Source organism: Orbicella franksi, chromosome 10, assembly GCF_964199315.1.
Source record: "Orbicella franksi chromosome 10, jaOrbFran1.1, whole genome shotgun sequence".
Classification (NCBI taxonomy): Eukaryota; Metazoa; Cnidaria; class Anthozoa; order Scleractinia; family Merulinidae; genus Orbicella; species Orbicella franksi.
Genome location: NC_138154.1, coordinates 4,093,612 through 4,114,123, shown reverse-complemented (window position 1 = coordinate 4,114,123; position 20,512 = coordinate 4,093,612). Strand labels below are relative to the sequence as shown.

The window sequence follows — 20,512 nt, the reverse complement described above, 5'->3', positions numbered from 1 at the left end:
ATCCAGTCTGCGCTTTTGGGTGGAGGTCAACAAATCTATTTCATCAGTCAAATTGAATAAAATCTGTTGAGCAGAAGGTTTCACATTTAATTTGTGTATATCGTTAAACCACTTTATGGTATTTGAATATACTGCAATAGAGATATCACACTCTAGAAATGTATGCAATATAGAATCTGTCCTAGAACATGAATTACAGTGGTGGTCGGTTGCAATGTCATGATATTGCGCTTATTGTGAGGAGAGAATATCATGCGCCGTTTGACCAAGGCTCAAGATCATAACTGTAATAAGCGTTGAACTGTAATTACTACCTGCGATAGACGTTTGTTTAACTGTTATCTACCTGTATCGTTTCGGAAGTTATTAATGTTGTAAACGACGAATTCCGTTACATCCAATCGAGCCTTCTGAAATGTGTTAGGTAATGTTTAGTTAAGACTTTTCAATAACTTAACGTAATCCTTTAGAATTGTGTTCTCGGCTTAAGTAGTCGAGCCTTGTAAAATATTCTTTGATTATGTTCCGCTTGCATTCTAGTTGTGTTCTTGGATTAAAACGATATCGTTGGATCTAAGTTCTGAGTGCTGTTGATGTCTCTGGAGGTAATTCAATGAAACAGATTCCGGTACTGATCCCCACAACCAGAGAGTCTCCCCAGGTTTTTACAGAAGTGCTTTTCCAGGCCAAAAACCTATTACAGTGGAACCTCCATATAACGAAGGGCCAAGGGAATGACACGATATGTTCGCTATAACGAGGTTTCTTTGTATCGAGGTTCTTTTCCATATATCTTGCTATTACTGGGGCGACGAATATCGTTTGTTATACCGAGGGCTTCGTTATATAGAGATTCGTTAAATCGAAGTTCCACTGTGTGACATATAATTGACACACATTGAAATTCAACTAAAAGGGATTTAAAAACCCAGAAAGTTAAATAGAGTGTAACAAAACATGGTTTTGCCAGTAAGGCTGAAATTTAGCGCCAACTTGGTTTCCGCGTCTTCGTATGTTTAAGAACACTCAGGCCAAATCAACAGCTGCCAAAACCTAATATATCAAATTCATGTTGAAACACAAATGATTAAAACGTCTCGTTATCGGTTAAACTTGCGTGCTAGTTATCAGAAGTATTTACGGACTACTGGTCTATGTAATATATATCACTGTATGATCTGGTTAGATAGAGCGGTTTTCACCTGGTGTCGAAAATAACTTACCGGTATGTTGGTTGTAGTGTACTCATTTGTTGAAATCATTAATAATTATCAAACGAGGGAGAATTGAAAGGTAGGCAAACTTATTCTTCCCTTATTTTCTCAAATAGCTAAGGCCATCATGTACAGTGTTTGAATATTCATCTTTAAATAACTATAACTTTTCTTCCATTTTCCTCTTCATGGCTTGAATCAACATATCCATGACAATTAATGGTAAAACAAAACTACGACAAATCTCATAATAAGCAAGGAAACAAATCTCCTTAAAACAGAGAGTTAAGGACTTTCGCGCTAATTGTTTCTGCGCATCACGCAAATTCACACGCCACCTCATGCATGAGAACCTACGCTAAGCAATAAAATGAACAATGATTGGGGCAGATGGCCATTGCTATAGCTTTGCCTGGATTTAACGATCTTGGACGTTCAGTGACCCCTATTTTTCTGTTGCTGGATCATTTTCTCTACCGATTTTCTACGTTCAGCAAAAAAAATGAAGAAAATCTGTTGACTAGAAGTTAGCTCTTCGTTTATCTGTGCGACGGTTTCAAATGCCTCTTGAAGGGTTAAGTTTTAAGAAAACATTGGTAACATTTGGAATTATTTACGCAACAGACTCACTTCTACAAAATATGAGTAAGATCGTTTTCCTCCGTTGACTCCCCTTCGATATGTTTAACTATAAATCCTTGTAGACCATGCTGAATTACGTACGCCAATTTTTCAAAATCAGGGTAGTTTTCCACACGTTTTATCTCTGAAACGAAGTTGGTGACCCCCGATTTGGTTGGTATTTCTGACACAAGTAACTCATTATCTGACTGCAGTAAAAATTTAAAAAAGATCTAACGACTGGAAAATTTTCGCACGAACGTCCTTGAACGAGGAACGTCAATCAAAATCAGTAGGAAAGCCATTAACAGCAAAGTTGTGTGTAATGGCATAATGTATTTCGTGGACTGGACTGGACTTGTTAAACGCGGACTAGTAAAACGAGGATTTGTAGAACGCGGACTAATTAGACTGACTAGGAGAACGAGTTATTATCTCGAATTCCGCATCAATGAAATGTAAAAAATCTCCCGGGGTAGTCAATTTTTTACCAACTCCAAAAGGTGTGATGTCAAGACACGCATGCTCCATCATTATCGCGTAGGGTTCTTTGCAAAATCTCAAAAATTCTGAGATATAACTATGACCCTTTACTGTGTTTAGGATGCCAGCTTCCAGCACAACGGCGATGTTTTGTTTCGGCCGGCTCACCTTTCATTTTTTTTACAATGGCATTACAGCCTTCTTTGTCATATTTCACAAGGTAAACAGATCCAAGAGTCCCACACCCTAGCTCTGCTTCTATTCTTCACTCCATTTAAATTCCAGAAATTGAGATGGAGGTCTTGGCCTTTTAGCGACAGATGATAGCTTGAAACAAACGGCCAACTTCGCGCGACAATTACAAATACAAATTTATTCAGAATTTTGGCGCGATTTTGGTGATCAAAGGTCAACAGACTCTTTTCCGTCACGTACTTTGCTAACCATACAGTTCCCTTTTTTAAATTTGCGATAACATACCCCGCACAGTTCTGTTATTGAGCTGGAAAGAAAGCTGTTGAAATTATTGCTGAAATGCAATTGTTCCTCTTTCACAATGTATTAAGCGTATTGAGAGGTTAAACCTCCTCACGTGAAACCTTGCTTGACGGAAAGCAAGAGAAAAAATATGGAAATCAGAAATATTGTTAAAAAAATATTTTTTGCTGTCGACATTAAGTTTAGAATTTGACGTTTTGATGCAGCCAAATTAATTGTCATTTATTTAATAGAACGCAAGATTTGTTTGCATGGAATGGATGTAATGTTACTTGGTGGCTTTAAGTATGTTAGAAGTATACAGTTAAGTAGTATTTGAAGTTCTTGAGAGGGATAAGAGAGGATAGTTCAAATAAAGACAATTAATGCGGAATTCGACTCACTTATTCGTTTTGCTAGTCCGTTTTACAAGTCCTCGTTTTACAAGTCCGCGTTTTAAAAGTCCGCGTTTTACAAGTCCAGTCCAGTCCAGTCCTCGAAATACAGTATGCCTTTCGCTCAGGCGAAGCAGAAATGAAAAAAAATTACAGAGATCAAGGCAGGCTCACTATCTTGGCGCCTCTTTACCAGACTCCTTCCCGCCGGCTAGTGTCCTTTCGGTCAAAAATTTACAATGTTTGCCGGAAAAACTTATCGTCACAGAGGTCCCCGTTATAAACTATGATTCGTTGACACGTTGCGTGGCGGCGTCAGTTTCCGTAGACTCACAAAAATATTTAAATTATTTCTTGCCGGCTTAATATTTTCACATTCACTGGTAATGTTCATGCGTAAAAGCTAATTTGTAAAAGTATATATTTTTTACGTACATTATTCTAAGCTGGTAGCACAAATATAAGCAAACATTTGAAATAGACTTGCGACAAGTCGACCTTTTTTTATTCCTTGACTTATTGATCTCCCTCGAACAATGCGAGAGGGTAATTTTCGAGCGACGAGCGTGAGCGACTTAAGTCGCGAGAGGTCGACCTTTCCAACGGCGAAACCAACTGGCCAGGAAAGAATTATTGGAAAGGACTTTACGAAAGTCCAATTTGCAATCACGTGTTTGTTTATCGTAAACAAGCTCCGTGCGACTGATTCGAATATTTCCCCAGATGAATAAAAGTAGACAATATTTTTACGTTGCAGTTCCTTGGTTTAGGCTCACTCTTATGAATCTTGCCTTCAGAGTACTTTTCCACCGATTCCAAATAATATTTGAGGGAACAATATCCGACCGGATAAAGACTGAGCTGTCTGTCGCGATTGGAACTAATCAACAAATGCAATCAAACTACAGCCAATGAAATATCCCAAGCCAAGGCGTTTCAAAGTCGTGTTCGTGAACGTATAACATAAACTATAAACCACGAGTTAGTCTCTAGAAATCCGCTTTACAATGCTCAGACTTGCTCAGACTAGTATGAAAACCATGAAGTGTGAGATAGCCTTTGCGCATATGACGTAGACGTATGATGTCATTAAAAGTGGCGCAAAAAATGCAGACGTTCGACGAAAAAGTCTCAAAAATAGACACCCTTGAAACCACAGGACACCCAAGATTTTGAACTGCGTTCTGCGAACGTAACAAACATACTGTGATAAACGAAATTAGAAATCTATGCTCAAACTTCGCACTGACGGATATTTGGCTGAATTAAATCTCCAAGCTCTGTCTTTTACGTGGCGAGACAAAGCATTCAAGTCTAAGAGCCGACAAGATTTTTCTCTTATCACAGCTGATTTAGTCAAGCTAACAAAAGAGAGTAATATTATAGACTGACATTCCATTCTCAGATCACTCTGCTATATGTTGAATACACAATCGTTCGACCAGCGTAAGAAATCTGGCCCTAGTTTCTGCAAATTTAATGCAAGCCTGTTTACAGATAAAGAGTAGTAATGGACGCTCATATGGTCGGTAACCAATCAGGAGCCCAGAAAGACAATAGGACCTGTTGTCCAATTGGGCTATTTAAAATGCCGCGCGTTTTGAGAGCGTTAATGAATAGGTGTACGTACCATCCATCGGTATGTGTCGGTGAGACTGAAAAAAATTCGTATGATTTTTATTCTTGTTGATTCGCAGGAGTTTTAAAGGCAAGGAATCGACTTTTTACTTATCGAATCGTTTTATACCTGTAAATGTTATCGGAGCATATTACGCATCGCTTAATCAAGTTGCCACCACCACCACAACCACCACTAACACCTCCTCCACCACCACCACATCCATCTCCACCACCACCACCATTACCACCACCTCCACCACCGCCATCACCACATTCATCTCCACCACCACCACCACCACCACATCTATCTCCACCACCATCACCATCTCCCCCCCCCCACCACCACCACCACCGCCTCCACCACCTCCACCACCACTACCACCAGCACCACCTCCACCACCACAACAATACACACGGCAATTTGATTATGCGCTAGGCACTGAAGGCACTAAATACTTTAGCATTTTTTATTTTTGAGTATAACAACTCGTGTTGACGATGGAGTGTGACAAAGAGCTTTCATTTCACAAGCGCTTTTGGAAGTGGAGAGAGATCCCTTTCTTATCAATAACTCTTTGGTTGATGGTACGCCGTCACCGAAGATTAGCGAGGGAGTGAGATTAAAGGAGATGAAGATTTGTTTAAATCAAAACTTCATGGCAAGAGTGCCGGAGAAACATATCAGGCACTCTAAAGAGATGGTTCTTCAGAGGAGAGTTGCGAACAGGAAGAGACTGTCTGCGTTCAATTATTGAGCAGTAAGTAAAACATCAAAACAAAAAACGGCTCGTTTAGGAACCACCACATGTCCTAAAAGCCATGATCAATGATAACATTATTTTATACTGAGAAAATAACATTCATCTAACAAGACACACTCTCTCCCCCTTCGTCAGCATGCACATACCTTGTTTGTAAATAGTGTATGGACGCTGGTCACTCAGAACACGACCTAGTTTGTAACACCAAGACTTTTGGAGAATATAATCTTTGTTTTTAAAATGAATTGTGCGTGACGCGTGACACCCTTGCCAGACGAAGACGAATTTTCATGAGTCACAGTTGGATGCATCTCATTAAAATCCCAGCATGAAAGAGAGGTAAATGGGTCTATACTGATGTAGGCTGATGTCATCTGTTCTCTGATTGGTTCCTGATAAGGTCATCGTCCCATGATGCTTTGCCACACCCTATATAGGCTAGACTCGGACCCAAGTCTCTCAGTCATCATCATGGCCGCTTGCCGGACGGACTTCTGTCGTTTAGGACCACAGGACACTGTAAGAATCGAGTTTGAAGTTGCATGACAATTTTTGCGTGACCCTGGCGTGATTTGTGTCGCCATGGAAATCCGTGAGACCGATCCCAGGTCCTCTGTCGACATCGCGCAGAATGCCGCGACACATCCGGGACTTAAATGTAGAGTGCGCGCGAAATTTAATTTTAATTAGGCTGCCGATGGTTAAACAATAAAGAAAATGACCAGAAAATGGCCGACTACACATACTTGTTAAGAGTTTACGTGCTTCATACTTGTGTTTCGTGGTGCTTGTCATAGGGCTTTTGTAGATGAGACATTGATGGAATAAAGGAGACTTTTTTGAAATGTTACGAAAAGTGGATTTAGTCGTTTTCTTTTCCTGAATTTGGTCCATTTGAGGGAAAATATTATATGAGGAAATATTTGGAGGAAGAGTTTTACTCCTTCAAAGCGCCCTTCTTAACGGTTATCATACGGCTTTGAATGTATTTTGTTAAAGGAAGCTTTATGCCAAGTTTTAACGGAAAATAATGTTTCCAAGTGGTCGTTCTGTCCAACTTTCTAACACTCCGCAAACAAACAATGGGACACACGCCGACGCTATAAGGCATTGAAATTGAGAGGTGATAAAATGTATCACTTAACCATCGTATTTAAAGTAACGCTTTGCGCGAGTTGCAATAAACGAATTTTCAGCATGTCATCTGTGCAAGAAATGCAGCGCGTTGATCGGGAGCTCTTTTTAGAGCTCATTGAATACCCGGTCAACCCCACTTTCTTGCACATGTCCACTCCACTAAAAGGCTACCACCCAATGTTTTATCTCCAAATAAACGGCGAGGCTCTCTGGCAGTGGCACGTTGTCAAGAAACAAAAACAAATGTTTGAAGTGCTTCAAGACAACTCGCTCCAACTTGGCTACAGACTATCGTCGTCTTGCAAAGATCGTGTGGGGGTCCTCATTTACTCAAATACTCTTAGGCAGGACTACATTAGCCGGTATATGAGCGTAAGTGTCGAGTACAAGTGCGTGATTTGTGTAACCCATGCCTCGCGCTTGCCATTGAAGTAACGCTTTCAAAACCGCCTGGTTGAAGTTCACGAATAAAAAGCATTTCAAAAATTAAACAGTCGAGTTTACCCTGACATTTTTTGGAATGTTAAACCGTGTGTTCAAACTCTCCTTGAATTGGTAGTTCTTCTATCAAGAATGTGAACGTCTTAAAATGGTTTTTGCTCGCCTGCATTATCCCAAAACCCCCGTAGAAAACACCATCAGACATTTTATTGAAATGAAAGTTACTGAGAATGTGTGTTCGAAACAACAAGTATCCGATGAACAAGATGTTCCCATCAGAATTGTCGTACCGTTCAAAGACCAGAAATCGGCGAATGCCGCGGTGAGACACCAACTCGGTGATCTCAGTCGAAAGATTGATGCCGTTGTCCAGCCTGTTTACACAAGTCAGAAGATCAAAGGACAATTCAAACCAAAGGAACATAAACCTCCAATTGTGAATCAACAAAACGTTGTTTATTATTACAAGTGTGGTCTGTGCGATGCAGACTATCGACACCTACATCAACGTGTGGAGGAACACAAGCGATCAACAATCGGCAACCACGTGAAGAATGAGCACGGAAAGGATCCATAGACCAATTTCAGGATTTTGAAAAAATGTCAGAGTAAACTCGACTGTTTGATTTTTGAAATGCGTTTTATTCGTAAACGTCAACCAAAATTAAACAAACAGAGTGACTCGATCCGCGCGAAGCTATTTACTTAATTATTTTAATTATTTTACTTTAAACCGTTTCTATCGCCTTAACGTTTTCATTACTCATGCCGCAATTTTCTTGTACTGTTTCTATGCAAATATTTTAAAGTTTTAGTCAGTGTCTCATTAGCATTCTTAAAATCGATTGTATATATTTGGGCGCATGCAAAACTTTTACTTTTCAACTTGAAAATGACCGTCGAGCGGTCGAAACGTCGTTGCTTTTCAACGTTAACTTTTTTAGTGAAAAAAGATTTCAAAGCTAAAATTATCCAAAAACAATGCTTGAAGAAGAGAAAACATTTTGCAAAAATCTATATTCTGCTAGAAATGTTGATCCCAATAATTCTGAGTTTGATACGTTCATTAACAACAACCTGTTAAAGTTAAAGAGGATCAATCCAAGAAATGTGAAGGTTTGCTAACTGAACAAGAGTGCTACCAAGCTTTAACAGATATAGACAGTAGTAAAACCCAGGGCTCGGTTGGCTTCTCAAGCGAGTGTTACAAATTTTTCTGGCATAATATTAAACGTCATTGTAATCATAAATTTAACAAATTGGCGTCAGTTTTTTTATGCGTCTGTCGTCTTATTGATGATAAATTGCGTCATAACATTGTCAAAGTGGCTGTGGAACGACGAGCCGCAGGCGAGTGGTTCCGCAGTAAACTTTGACAATGTTAAGACGAAATTTATCATTAATAGGAGAACAGACGTATAAAAAATTGACGTCAATTTGTTTTTTACAATAACAAGACCCCAAAATGGTCAAATGCCGGGAATAAACGAGGGGAAAAGACGCCCTAAACTTGCCGTAAACAAAGATAAGTGAATTTTATTCAAAATGACGCGAACATTGTCAATAGCTTTTCTCACTTTTTGATTGGCTACTTAAAAAAGTCCATAAAATCTCATTGGTTAAAAAGTTGACAATTTGATAGCTGAGAGTTGAACTTGAAAGCTGGCATAACTTAAAATTTTATCCGTCTGTACTCTTATTGATGATAAAAATGAGCCAATCAGCGCGCGAGGAATTAGACAGTTATTGTAAAATATGGCTTTGAAAAACGTCAATTATCGATATGTCAAAGAAGAGGCATTGTAACACTAGTACCAAAAAAAGACAAACCCACCAATCGCCTCGGAAACCTAAGGTCTATCTCACTTCAAACACGGGATACAAAATTGCCACAAAAGCAACTGCAAAAAGACTGGAGGCTGTTCTGCTGATCAAACTGGCTATATCAAAGGACGATATATCGGTGAAAACATCGGTGCAAAAAATCCTTCCCGGCCTCGCTGTTTCCCTCGACTTTGATAAGGCATTTTTAGGTTCTTGACAAACTTAATTTTGGCCGTGACTTTAAAAATTGGGTACAAACATTCCATCGCAACATAACAGTGGTTATGCCTCTGATTTTTCAGTCTGGAGCCAGGAGTCAGACAGGGTTGTCCACGATCAGGCATACTCATCGTCCTTGGTATTAAAATTCTTGCCCTTGCGATTAAAAAAAACTTTAAAATTGAAGGCGTCACAGTAGGAGCGCGCGAAATAACAACACAGTATGCGGATGATACAACAATTTTTTTAAAAAACCCTGAATCAATGAGTCTTTTGTTTGACCTCTTGAAAAAGTTTGGAAGATGCTCAGGATTAAAAATTAACCACACGAAGTCAGAAGCAATGCGGCTGGGGAAAAGGAAAAACAGAGAAGATGCTCCGTTCAACGTTAAGTAACCGAAAGACTCTGTATATGCTTTAGGGATAAACTTCTCAAACTCGATAAAAGTACGCGATAGCCTTGATTTAGTTTCTATGAAAAATTGGATGTTTTAGAAAATACTTTAAACAATTGCAAGAGACGGAAACCAACTGTTTTAGGCAAGATCAACTTTGTTAAATCTATCGGCCTTTCAAAGCTTATTTACAATGCGCCGGTACTGCCAGTTCCTGAAGACGTCTGTTATCAGGTAAACAAAATCACTTTAATTTACTGGGACAACAGCCAAATTAAAAAAAAAACACACATGTTAGCGAAAGCAAAAACGGGGGTCTGAACATGATCGATTTTACTTTAATGAAGAAAGCCCTGAAGTCCATTTGGATAAAGCGATTTCATCAGAGCGAGAATTCCACATGGACGGTTATTCCTACAGATGAAGCTACATTACACTTAGGAGACTTAACCTTCCTCGCAACCTGCAACTGCTACAGTAATGATCTTAACATCAAAGGGGTACCACTCTTTTACTGGTTTGAGTTGAAGGATGGGCAAAGTAATACAATGCCACGCACAAAGAAAACGATTATAGTCATTATATGGAATACCAAAGATACCAAAGATATCAAAATTGATAACAAGACGATCTTCTTCCGTACTTGATCTGATAAAGGAGTTTCCACTTCAAAAGACCTTCCCGGCATGAATCTACAATCATGGACAAAAGCAGTTGAGACACTCGCCGAAAAAGACCTGTTTTGTTGAACGCGTGAGTTTTTCAATCTCCAATTTTCACATTTCGACCCCCTCTCCCCTTTTCAATGTTGTAACCACGTGACAGTGTCCACGGAGCGTATTTCAACATTGAAAAGGGGAGAGGGGGGGCTTGACTATCGACGAAAAAGATGATAGATAGAAAGCGTCTGTTTTGCTCAAATGTGTCAACTCTTTTGTCCATGATATTGTAGATTTTCTCACATATGGAGTAATAAACGCTATTCTACTAGACGATAAAAAGGCAATAAAGCGAACGGGTGTACAGCAAGAGCATCTTACACAACCATGGCAGAACTTGTAAGTGCTCACAGCCAAAGCCATCCATAAAAGTTTCGGACGGTGAAGCACAGAACCCACCACAAAACAAGGCCTTATTGCCAATGCAAATACTTTAACTTAGCCTTGTCCATTATTAGAGAGACAAAGTTAACTATGTTTACGTATAAAATTTTACACGATATAGTTTTTACTAAAAGCAAATTATTTATAGCTAACCTTGCAAGCAAACTGAACAACATACGAATGTATCCTAGTTTTGCATATCGTTGGCGGTCATTGTAAATAGCGGAGCTAAGTAGAGACAAACGTGGCCAAGTAGTCACCCTGCAAATTGGGTCACGTGTCCTGGAAACAGTAGTCACACTGAAACTGCAGAGAAATTTAAAGGAGCTCAGTCACGGTTTGCACATTTTGAAAAGTTGAGCCTAAATTTTTCAAATTCGTCGTTTGCAATCCGTGTCAATCTTCGCCATCCTTGACCATCCTTGTTCCTTTATGGTTTATTATTATCTCTTTGATGTTTTTCTATCTTAGTAAACTATTATTTTCAGGTTTCCTTCCATTTAAAGGAGATTTTGTACGTGTCCAAAAAAAAAAAAAAGAAGACAAAACAACGTGGCTGAGCTCCTTTAAAAAAAAGGCTCGTTCCGTTGCGATAAACGTCAGTGCAAACGTCAGGCTTAAAGAAGACTTGGAAGAGTTATTTTCACACTAGCATATTATATCGAAAAAGCAGGCAACTTGCATATTTTTCAAAGTAATCCACTTTTTTTGAGTCACATGCGTGCGATTTCTATCCTGGCAGCACCAGGATGTACGAAGACGATAGCTTATATCCGAAGACGTCCGAATAATGCAATGCAACCAGAAGCAACGTAAGTTTATAAAGTTCACGAGTAACCGAAATGTAGTAGACGAAATCTGCTAAAATAATGTTGATAATATCGGGGGTGATAACACAGCTGACTGGACAGTAAATTACCCCGGGGGTGATAACACAGCTGACTGGACAGTAAATTAGAGTGCAAAAAAAAAAAACATCTGGTGCGAGGTCTAGAACCGATAAATCTTCGCAAACTGTTCGGAGACTCTAAGACAATGCCTTGAGAAGTACTGTTAATTTCTCTTGCTGTATTAGATACATAATTTTAGATGCGTTTTTTTTCGCCAATCATAACTGGGCTGATGTGACTAGTTATTAGTTAGCTGTGTTTTTGTTAAGCCAATTGTGAAAAAATCTGTTTAAAGAGATTTTAAGTAACTAATGCATTATCACATTTGTTCTTTATTTTTGTAATACTATTGTAGGATACAAGCTTATTATTGATGCTTTCTCTGGATAACAATTCATTAAAGCGCTGCTCAATATATCATTTTAAGTGTGTCAAAGTTTTCTTTAAGGTTTAAAGGAATTTGACCTCCGTTACCATCAAGTAATCAGTGAAACATTGTAATAATGTTTATTAAAGTAGTTACCGAAAGCCTTGGCAAGCCTTTGTGCAGTTTTGCTGCATTAAACATTTGGACCACGTTCGTTTAGGTTTTGACGCATTTTGTCTAGCCACAGCCTTGGTTGGTGCCAAAATCTTCAGTTTTGAAACAATTCCCGGACATTCGGTTTAAATTTTTTACTGGTCTAGTTTCGGCTGCTGCGAACACTCAAAGGGTTTAGAAACCAGTAAAAAGCTGTACCGGGTAGGCAAGGTGTCCCTAGGAAAACGTTTACAAGGCAGCTAGGGTTACCCTTATACCAGGGTAATCGCCTGTATTAAACCGCTTGTGTTAAGGTGACTCTATATAGTATTTCACAAAGCTTTGGATATTAAATATGCATAAGTAATTTCTCCCTTGGCAAATGTTTACAACATAGCACTCGGTAGAAGGTCAATAATAAAAAACCTACAGCCTTAGGCAACGTATGGAAGACACTTTCAGAACCTAAATGTTGTTGCTATGGCAACTACTGATAGAAATGCTTGGCTTGTTTTTTTAACCTGCCTGACTTCTAGACGGTGTTTCTAGGTTTCTACACGGTGAATTTTCTTTGTTTTGGGGGAAACACAGTTAACACACAAGGAGTTTCAACTGACAAAGCTACAAGAAAATCTGTACATAATTTTCAGAGGAATTCGCAATTTTCGTTTTTTACGCATATTACATTAACGTATGTATAAACTTTGATGATTTTTGCTTAACAGCGAGAAAAAGAAAAATCCTATCCATGTGCCAATTTTCAAAAAAAAATTCACCGTCTGGAACGCGCTTAATATGCGTTTTAGATCACCCAAAGACCCCTGTATTTTCGTGACGTCATCAAAATAGAAATTCTTCAAGTTACGGTACTGCGCATGCTCCCGTTTCGCTTCCTTCGCACGTGCTAGTTGAAAATTAGTCGAGATGTAGAAGCTTATTTTTCCCCACGACGGCGAAAAGTATACCTAATAAGTGTTGTAATACTTATGGAAATGCGTTTTAACTTGTGGTTTCCTCCACTGCTTTGAAGTGCTCAACGATCTTGGCTAGAATACGGGTTGTTTTTGTCACTCGTGGAGCCTTGCTAGTTGCTGAAGATGGAGGGAGAGACAATACGCCAACAAGCCCTTTTGCTCCGAACTTCTCGAAAACATTCTTAAGATCTCGATATGAAATGCCACTTCCGGCTATTTTTTCAGCAATCTGTTGCTTGATGGGGAATTCCGCGTTTGTTGGATGATAAAGCGTTCCTCGGAACGTCTGCAGTAGTTCGTAGCGACCATCAAGGTATTTCATGTCGTTTTCTGCGTACTGTGGTGTTGACATGTTCTCTGTCAACATGTCCTCTGAAATGTTCAAACGGGAGTCGAAGACCATTCTTCTTAAAGCTCTAACATCCTCCACTGCATCGTGTGCGGGGAAAGGCTCATGGAAAAGTGTCTGATAAATGGATTGTTGATTTAATTTAACTGTGGAACCATCGGGTAAGACCAGAGAGGGATGTTTACGTTTGACCAATTTCTTCAACACAGGGAGAGTGTCAGAAAAGAAAACGTTAAGACAGGAAAGCTTTTCACAAAGTTGATGTCCACCTTGACGAAGAAGAGTTGGATTATCGAAAACCTGAGAGTTGTGCCCGATTAAAACAGTATAAATATTATTATCGCCTTTCACACGCCTGACAGTTTTCTCCAAGTAGGTGAGAAAATTTTCGAGTGACTTTCCAAGTGACACAGTTTCGACTGGTTGATTGTTTTTGAACAGGGTCCTGACGCCTCTGACTGTTCGGACACTTAAACCATTTACCCTTGTAGCATGAATATCTACATCCCTCAAAGGTAATATATAGTCATTGAAACAGTGCAAACCTGATTGATCAACTGCTAAAAGCTGGCATATTTCTGCGGTTTTTCCAGACGTGTTTGTTTCAATATCGTAAATGATGAAATTGTAAACAGTGTTTCTGTCATAGGGAAATTTCTCCGCCACTGGTCTGATCGTTAATTCAGGAATGCATGTTTCAAAGTTTTTCAGCTCCTCACTTGAAATTTTCAAATTGATGATGTGGAATTCTTGGATCAGTTTGGTAGAATTGTTTGGATCCAGGTTAAGTCCTATTCCACTTTGGTATGTGTTTCCTTCCTTAGCTTGTTTTTTACCATCAAGATTTAACTTCTGCTTATGTAGTTGAGCTCTTCAGCGTTTGAAATTAATGCTGTTTTTTCTTAGTTTGTCTTGGGTAGCCTTGTGATCCATCCTTTCAATGTAGCTGATACAGTGTATACCAGGTTCAATGTTGAGGCTCTCAAGTGTTTGGCTAATGTACTGATATCCAAGGTTTACTTGCAAGATGCCACAGGCCACTCGGAAGTCATTACTTTCACTTCCACCATAGTATCTGATTTTGGGATTTTTTGAGCCTATAACACTGTTTAGGGCCTCATTTCTCTGCGAATTTGACCCAGGTGATAACTTTGCAACTACTATGTCAGTACAACCATTCATCAAAAATTCTCTCCAAAGCTTTCCTTAAGTCATCGCCATAGAGATCTTTGCCATAGGGTAAGTCAGAGTGTTTATAGTTAATAGGGTCTTTCTTGGCACCACACCATGATTCATTGCAATTTTTGTGGTCTCCAAACGAATGTGGTAGAATGCTTTGTAAGGATTTTTGAAGTGCCGATGGATTTCCCTTATTTTGAGACACGCTATAAGTAAAACATTTGACCAAGTAGTTGATAACTTTCTTTGAGAGAGTTGAAGAATTTACAAATTTCCCACGTTGGCTTAGGTTATACAGCCTTGTAGTAAGGGATCTTTTGGCATGCACAATGTCTGTCCACTTTTCTACAGGATAAGGGACCTTCTCTTTTGTAAGTGTACCTGTTGTGGAGTCTTCATCCCCGACATAAACAGATAGTTTGACATTAGAATTCAGGCTTTCAGTGAACAAATGGTCTGCTGCCATAGGCTCCATTGCTTTTGATGATGCTGTATGATTGAGTCGGCAATTGTGTTGCTTGGCTTGTTTTCCAGTTTTTTTAGCATTTGTGCAAACCCTGCAGGATTTTGTTCTTGTAGTGTAATCCATAACCTTCCCATAAGTTAAACCCATGATTGCAGCATGACCGGTTGAAGAGTTATGCCCCTTTCCCCGTTTTTGCCAACCCATGTCATATTAGCAGGGGATATTGATGCAGCCTTAGTCATCTGCTTTTACACCCTTTTTGATGGCAGCATTTCTTTCTTCTGACATTGCAGTTTTGCAACTTTTCTTTGTTACTTGTTCTACTGCATGCCCAATCTCATTTTCTCTACTCTTGAAAGTTACTGGATTCATAGAGGGAATATTTAATGTACACAGTAAATTATTTAGGTGGGTTTCACCGATTCCTGTATGTAGACACCCAAGAACAGCTCTTGAATTAACATCCTGACTGATTGGACCTCTTTGACCGCTCCTGTGTTCATTGGAGGTCTTGACAACATTCTCTGTACCACACTGCACAGGTAACTGAGAACACTGAGGCTAACCCACATTTTTTTCTGCTGTTATGTTCCACAATGACAAATTGGCTGAAAATAAAGTGAATATATTGATACTCAGGAAGATCTGATACTTTATTCTGGCAGTGTGTTTTCTCCTTTAATTTGGAATAAACGAGCACAAGTAAATTTTTGCAAAAACTAACAACATTTCAAAATGCAGTGAATGCAATTTGTGGTCTGTGGCAAATTTACAGCTGCTTGTTTGTTCCAAATTTATCAAAAACATTTTTGTTGCTCGCAATAGACAAACAATTGTGTGACGCTTGTTATAGGGAACTTGCCCAAAAATTTAAGGACCAACCCGAGGCTTTTTATGGCTGATTGCATATGACACGTTTTGTAATGTATTGAAGATATACATGTATTATCAACCTCATAATTCTTTTTTGGAAACCTGTTAATTTTATAGCCTTAAAGCTGTGTGTACTTGCCATAAAACTGAGAATTCATTTTGACTTTTCTTTAGTGTTGATTTTCTTTAGGCAGAAAAATGTTTCTTCTCAGCTGCTTTACAGTGTTGACAACATTTCAATGAACTTCTCAAAACATCCAAGTCCATAATTCTACTTCTATGTGGAATGCAATTTTCCTTCTTTGTTTGTTTCTGATAAAAATTTAAAACTTATACATTTTAATGGTAATTATTAGGTTGTAACTGTAACAAAAAATGTTGGAATTTTAAAATGAAATGTCAGAATGTTCAGGTATAATTATGTTGACAATTTGCTATGAGCTACCTGTGGTATAACACAAAAGTTCAAATTGAGAACTATTTCAGAGCAAAGAAAGTCTTGATGAAGCACTTGTCTTAAAACTTTTAGGGAATTGTTGGTGTCACGTATAGCGAAAACAAGATTTAAACCACACCTGACTTAAACGGGTTTCTCTTTTCTTCGGTGGGGACCAATCTTCGACCATTCCTTGAAACTCCAATTTCCTCTTTGCCCTCCACTCCTTTATCCCACGAGTCCTGTCGTCCGTGTTTCCACTTTGAGCGGGTTTCTTTCTTGAGAACCGACCCTTCTCGTCACGCAATGGTGGTTTTGTTTCCGGTGTCAGTTGCGCCTTTGCAGACTCTTCAGCTGTTTTCGGTGTTTCATCGCCCAGGGAACTCAAAGCGAAGCCTCCGACCATAAAAAGTACACCATGACCACTCTGTGACTTCCTTCGCGTACGATCACGACCGTCTTCTCTCTCTGATGTCGGCGCGATAAGTGCTGCGAATTGGCTTCTCAGTTTAACCACGTCAGGAGAACACGAAAGAAGTGTACTTTTAAACACATTTCTAGGCGTTTTTTGATGAACACTTGTTCTGGTCAAAAAGGATAGCGATAAGTGGAACGCGACTCGCGATAAAAGTCTCGCCGCCATGTTTATTTTTGTTTTTTACTTTTCTTTTAAATACTCGCGCGCTCGCGCCATTCGCACCCATGCCTCGCGCGCCAAAAAAACTATATAGAGCCACCTTAAAAGTAATCGCTTTTATTATATAAAACCAAAGAAAAACCAGGTGAGCTTTCGCGCAAAACATGATATGTTCACACGTGAAAAGATCGCCGTTGCTATGGTTACACAATAACTGGCGCCTGTCGCAGCAACAGTGAAATGGTTTGGGATTTCTTGAACATTACATGGCAACCTGGAGATACGAAATTTCTCTTCTCTTCTCACTCGTGAAATATTCTTCAACACTCGACGAGAAATTTCGTATCTCCACGCGGCCATGTAACATCCTCTATGTATTAAAATTGCCTCGTCCTTGAGTAATTTTAAAAGCTTGATAACTGAGCATTTTTAATTTCGATTCTTTATTCCTCGGAAATTTATGAATTTTTTATCATATTCATAGATTTTTGCCTTTTTACTTACGACTTTTTCTCATTTTTTTCTCTCATTTTACTTAATTTTAAGATTTTATAGATTGTACATATCTTTGTTACCTAGGGCCCCTACAGATACCGGTCTCGTTGTTGAATGAGCTACTCTGGTAAAGTAAATATACCTAATTGGCCACTCCCCATTGGGGCTTTTCAGGACCAATGTAAACAAACAATGACAACTAAATATTCAAATAAGCATAACTAGGTTAAGAATCCCAACTGGCGGGAGACAGACTAGCTGGCTATTTACAAGCCCAGCCGAGAAGTTGAACTCGGGGCTACCGAGAACAACATCAGCTAGCGGTCAGAGCGGGATTTTGAACCCGGGACCTACGAATTTCAAATCCGGCGCTCTAACCACTCGGCCACGCTGCCTCCCATAAAGTTACCTTTTTAACCCCGGCCAAACGATCACAACATTTCAACGCAACATATCACAACATTGGGCGCAGCATGTTGTGCGAGTTTGGCCACCCTGTTGCGACGTGTTGCGACATGTTGGGTGTTGTTGGTTCAAATTTGAAACTGGTCAAATTTTTCATGCAACATTTGTGGATGTTGCATGATGTTGTAGTTGTTTGGCCAGGTTCGTGCAACAATGTTGCGTCCGGGCATGCGCACTAGGAGGTAATCAACAAACGAGCGAAAGGTAAAATCTGCCGTTTGAAGTTCGCAGAAGAAACGCTTGAAGTTCGATTTCTCGGCAGGGTCTTTCAAAACGTCCCAGTCAGAAACAGCAAAATCATCCACTTACTTTCGTATACCTCGAGAGGGCGTGGCATCAGGGCCAAGTTTAGCTCCTCAGTGGGGGTGGTAATCCAAAATTCCAGAGGAACCAATGGTGTCATTCTCAACTTGAGCGATCTGTAAACATTCCCAACAATGCTTCAGTCAGCGAGACAAATATACTTCCTAGCCAGCCGAATAATATTTATCTCACAGCAAGCACAGAGCCTCTGCAAAACACCTGTTTACTTCGAACTGCAGCAATAGCTGATTTGCACGTTGTCGTTATTTGTCTGCGTCGACTAGAATTCCTTTCGTTTCTTCTTTATTATTTAAATTTTGAATTTCTAGTGGGATGACAATTACCCTTCGTAGCAGAAGAAACAGACAAAGTGAAGGATCCTGGAAGTTATAGTCAAATGACTCTACCATGCAAATTGCGTATTCCTTTGGCTGCCTCAGTTACTTGGAGTTGGTTATACTTACTTATATTTACATGAAGGTCATTCCTCACTTAGTTTTCATACTTTTCAAATAAAGAGAAAGAAAGAAAAATGTTTTGAACACAGTGGGAATCAAACCCGAGAAATTCGACTCAGGATACATCTACTTACTACCACATCATCCGAGCGCTGACTGCCAAGATCCCGAAGTTTTTAACTATACACACGGAAAGCAGAAGGTATAAATAATACAGGGTCACCAAGAAAACAAAATGGAAGCTAACCGCAAGCAAACCCAAGTGGAACTAACCGCGAGCAAACGCATGCCACAAAATTATTATTTCAATTTGGTGATAATCATAATTTCGGTCTCTGGTCCATGTTGTCATCCTCGGAGATCCAAGGACAGTCAGTGGGGACGAGGGAGCCCGATGATGGAAAGTCAAAACAACGAGGAAAAAACGGTGAAGAATCGACGTCGTCCCCACTGCCTCATTTTCGAAAATGACCCTTGTTGGATACGAGATCGTTACCGACCCACCTCGGGCACCTCTTTTGTTACAATCTCGTATCCAACGTAGGCTCTTGGAATAATTGTCAAATCGTGTCTAATTCAATAAATACAAGATCCCCACGGCTTCCTATTGTCCTAAACGTTGTTCCCGAGTGAGTAGGGGTGAAGGTGGGGAGCATACTTGTCCCCATGCAGGAGTCGCAAAGGCTGACACTTCAGAAAATTGATGGGCGGTGGAAGCAGGCCTGATATCCCGGCTCGGTCAACGGTTGGGTCGCCAGGAAGACTTCCCTGTAACCCAACCGCTGTACGAGCCGAAGAGTCTGGGCTCGAGATTAGAGCGTGACTCACGAGAATAAGGAAATTAAAGGAGCTCAGTCACGGTTTGCGCACATTGAAAAGTTTAGCCTCAATTTTTCAAATTCGTCGTTTGTAATCCGTGTCAATCTTCTCCATCCTTAGCCATCCTTGTTCCTCTATGTTTTATCATTATCTCTTTGGTGTTTTTCTATCTTATTAAACTGTTAATTTCAGGTTTCCTGCCATTTGAAGGTAATTTTGTATGTGGCAAAAATAACTCAAAATACCGTGACTGAACCCCTTTAAGCAGTAACCAACTAGGCCGGCTTGTTCAAAGCCAGAAATTAGGCTAACCCAGGATTAACGAGAAATTTGATTTCAGTTTTGTGTTTTTTTTCTGTGAGGTCTCCTGTTTATATTTTGTGTCATTCAGTTTTGAGCTTGAGTTACCTCAAACTACACAAATCAAGAGAAGTGAAAATATTCTTATACAGAAAAAATGATATTTCAGTTAACTTTTAATCAGCTCCTAGGTTAGCGTTATTGGTTTTCGAACCACCCGACCCGGGGTTAAGATGGGGGGGGGGGGGGGGGGTGTTTCTACCTAAAATTCTGTAAAATATTCGAATTTTTGTTTGCACTGGAATTTGAATCTTAAGATATTGAAGTTTTATTTTGAGAAGCATTTCTCCCTGTAAATTCAAAGCTGGTTTTCTCAAAACGAGTTATTTTTACCTTTGAATAAAAAGATATCTTAAGAAGGATGTATGCTTTTAACCTCAAATTTTCAGGATTACTAGGTCTCTCTGGGTTAATTGATATGAGAGAGGTAATTTGGCATAGAATTCTTAGCATAGAAGTTATCAAATTAAAAATGTTCTACAATTTAAATAGATTGCGCAACTTTAGATGGTTGCCATAGCTCCGCATTTTCAAATTTTGCAAAATTTCTCATTTATATCAGTTGGTCATTTGTTTACTTTAGAATACAAGTAAAAAG

At 39.4% G+C, this 20,512-nt stretch overlaps 1 protein-coding gene and 2 pseudogenes across 2 annotated transcripts in view; 2 read left to right on the top strand and 1 right to left on the bottom strand.

Annotated features, from left to right (window-relative positions):
* The window catches only part of LOC145500961 (uncharacterized), a 159,830-nt gene that overhangs the window by 23,351 nt on the left and 115,967 nt on the right, over positions 1–20,512 (top strand). The gene's annotated exons all lie outside the window — the stretch shown is intronic.
* Positions 6,667–7,964, top strand: LOC145501451 (uncharacterized; annotated as a pseudogene).
* Positions 14,289–15,597, bottom strand: LOC145501052 (uncharacterized; annotated as a pseudogene).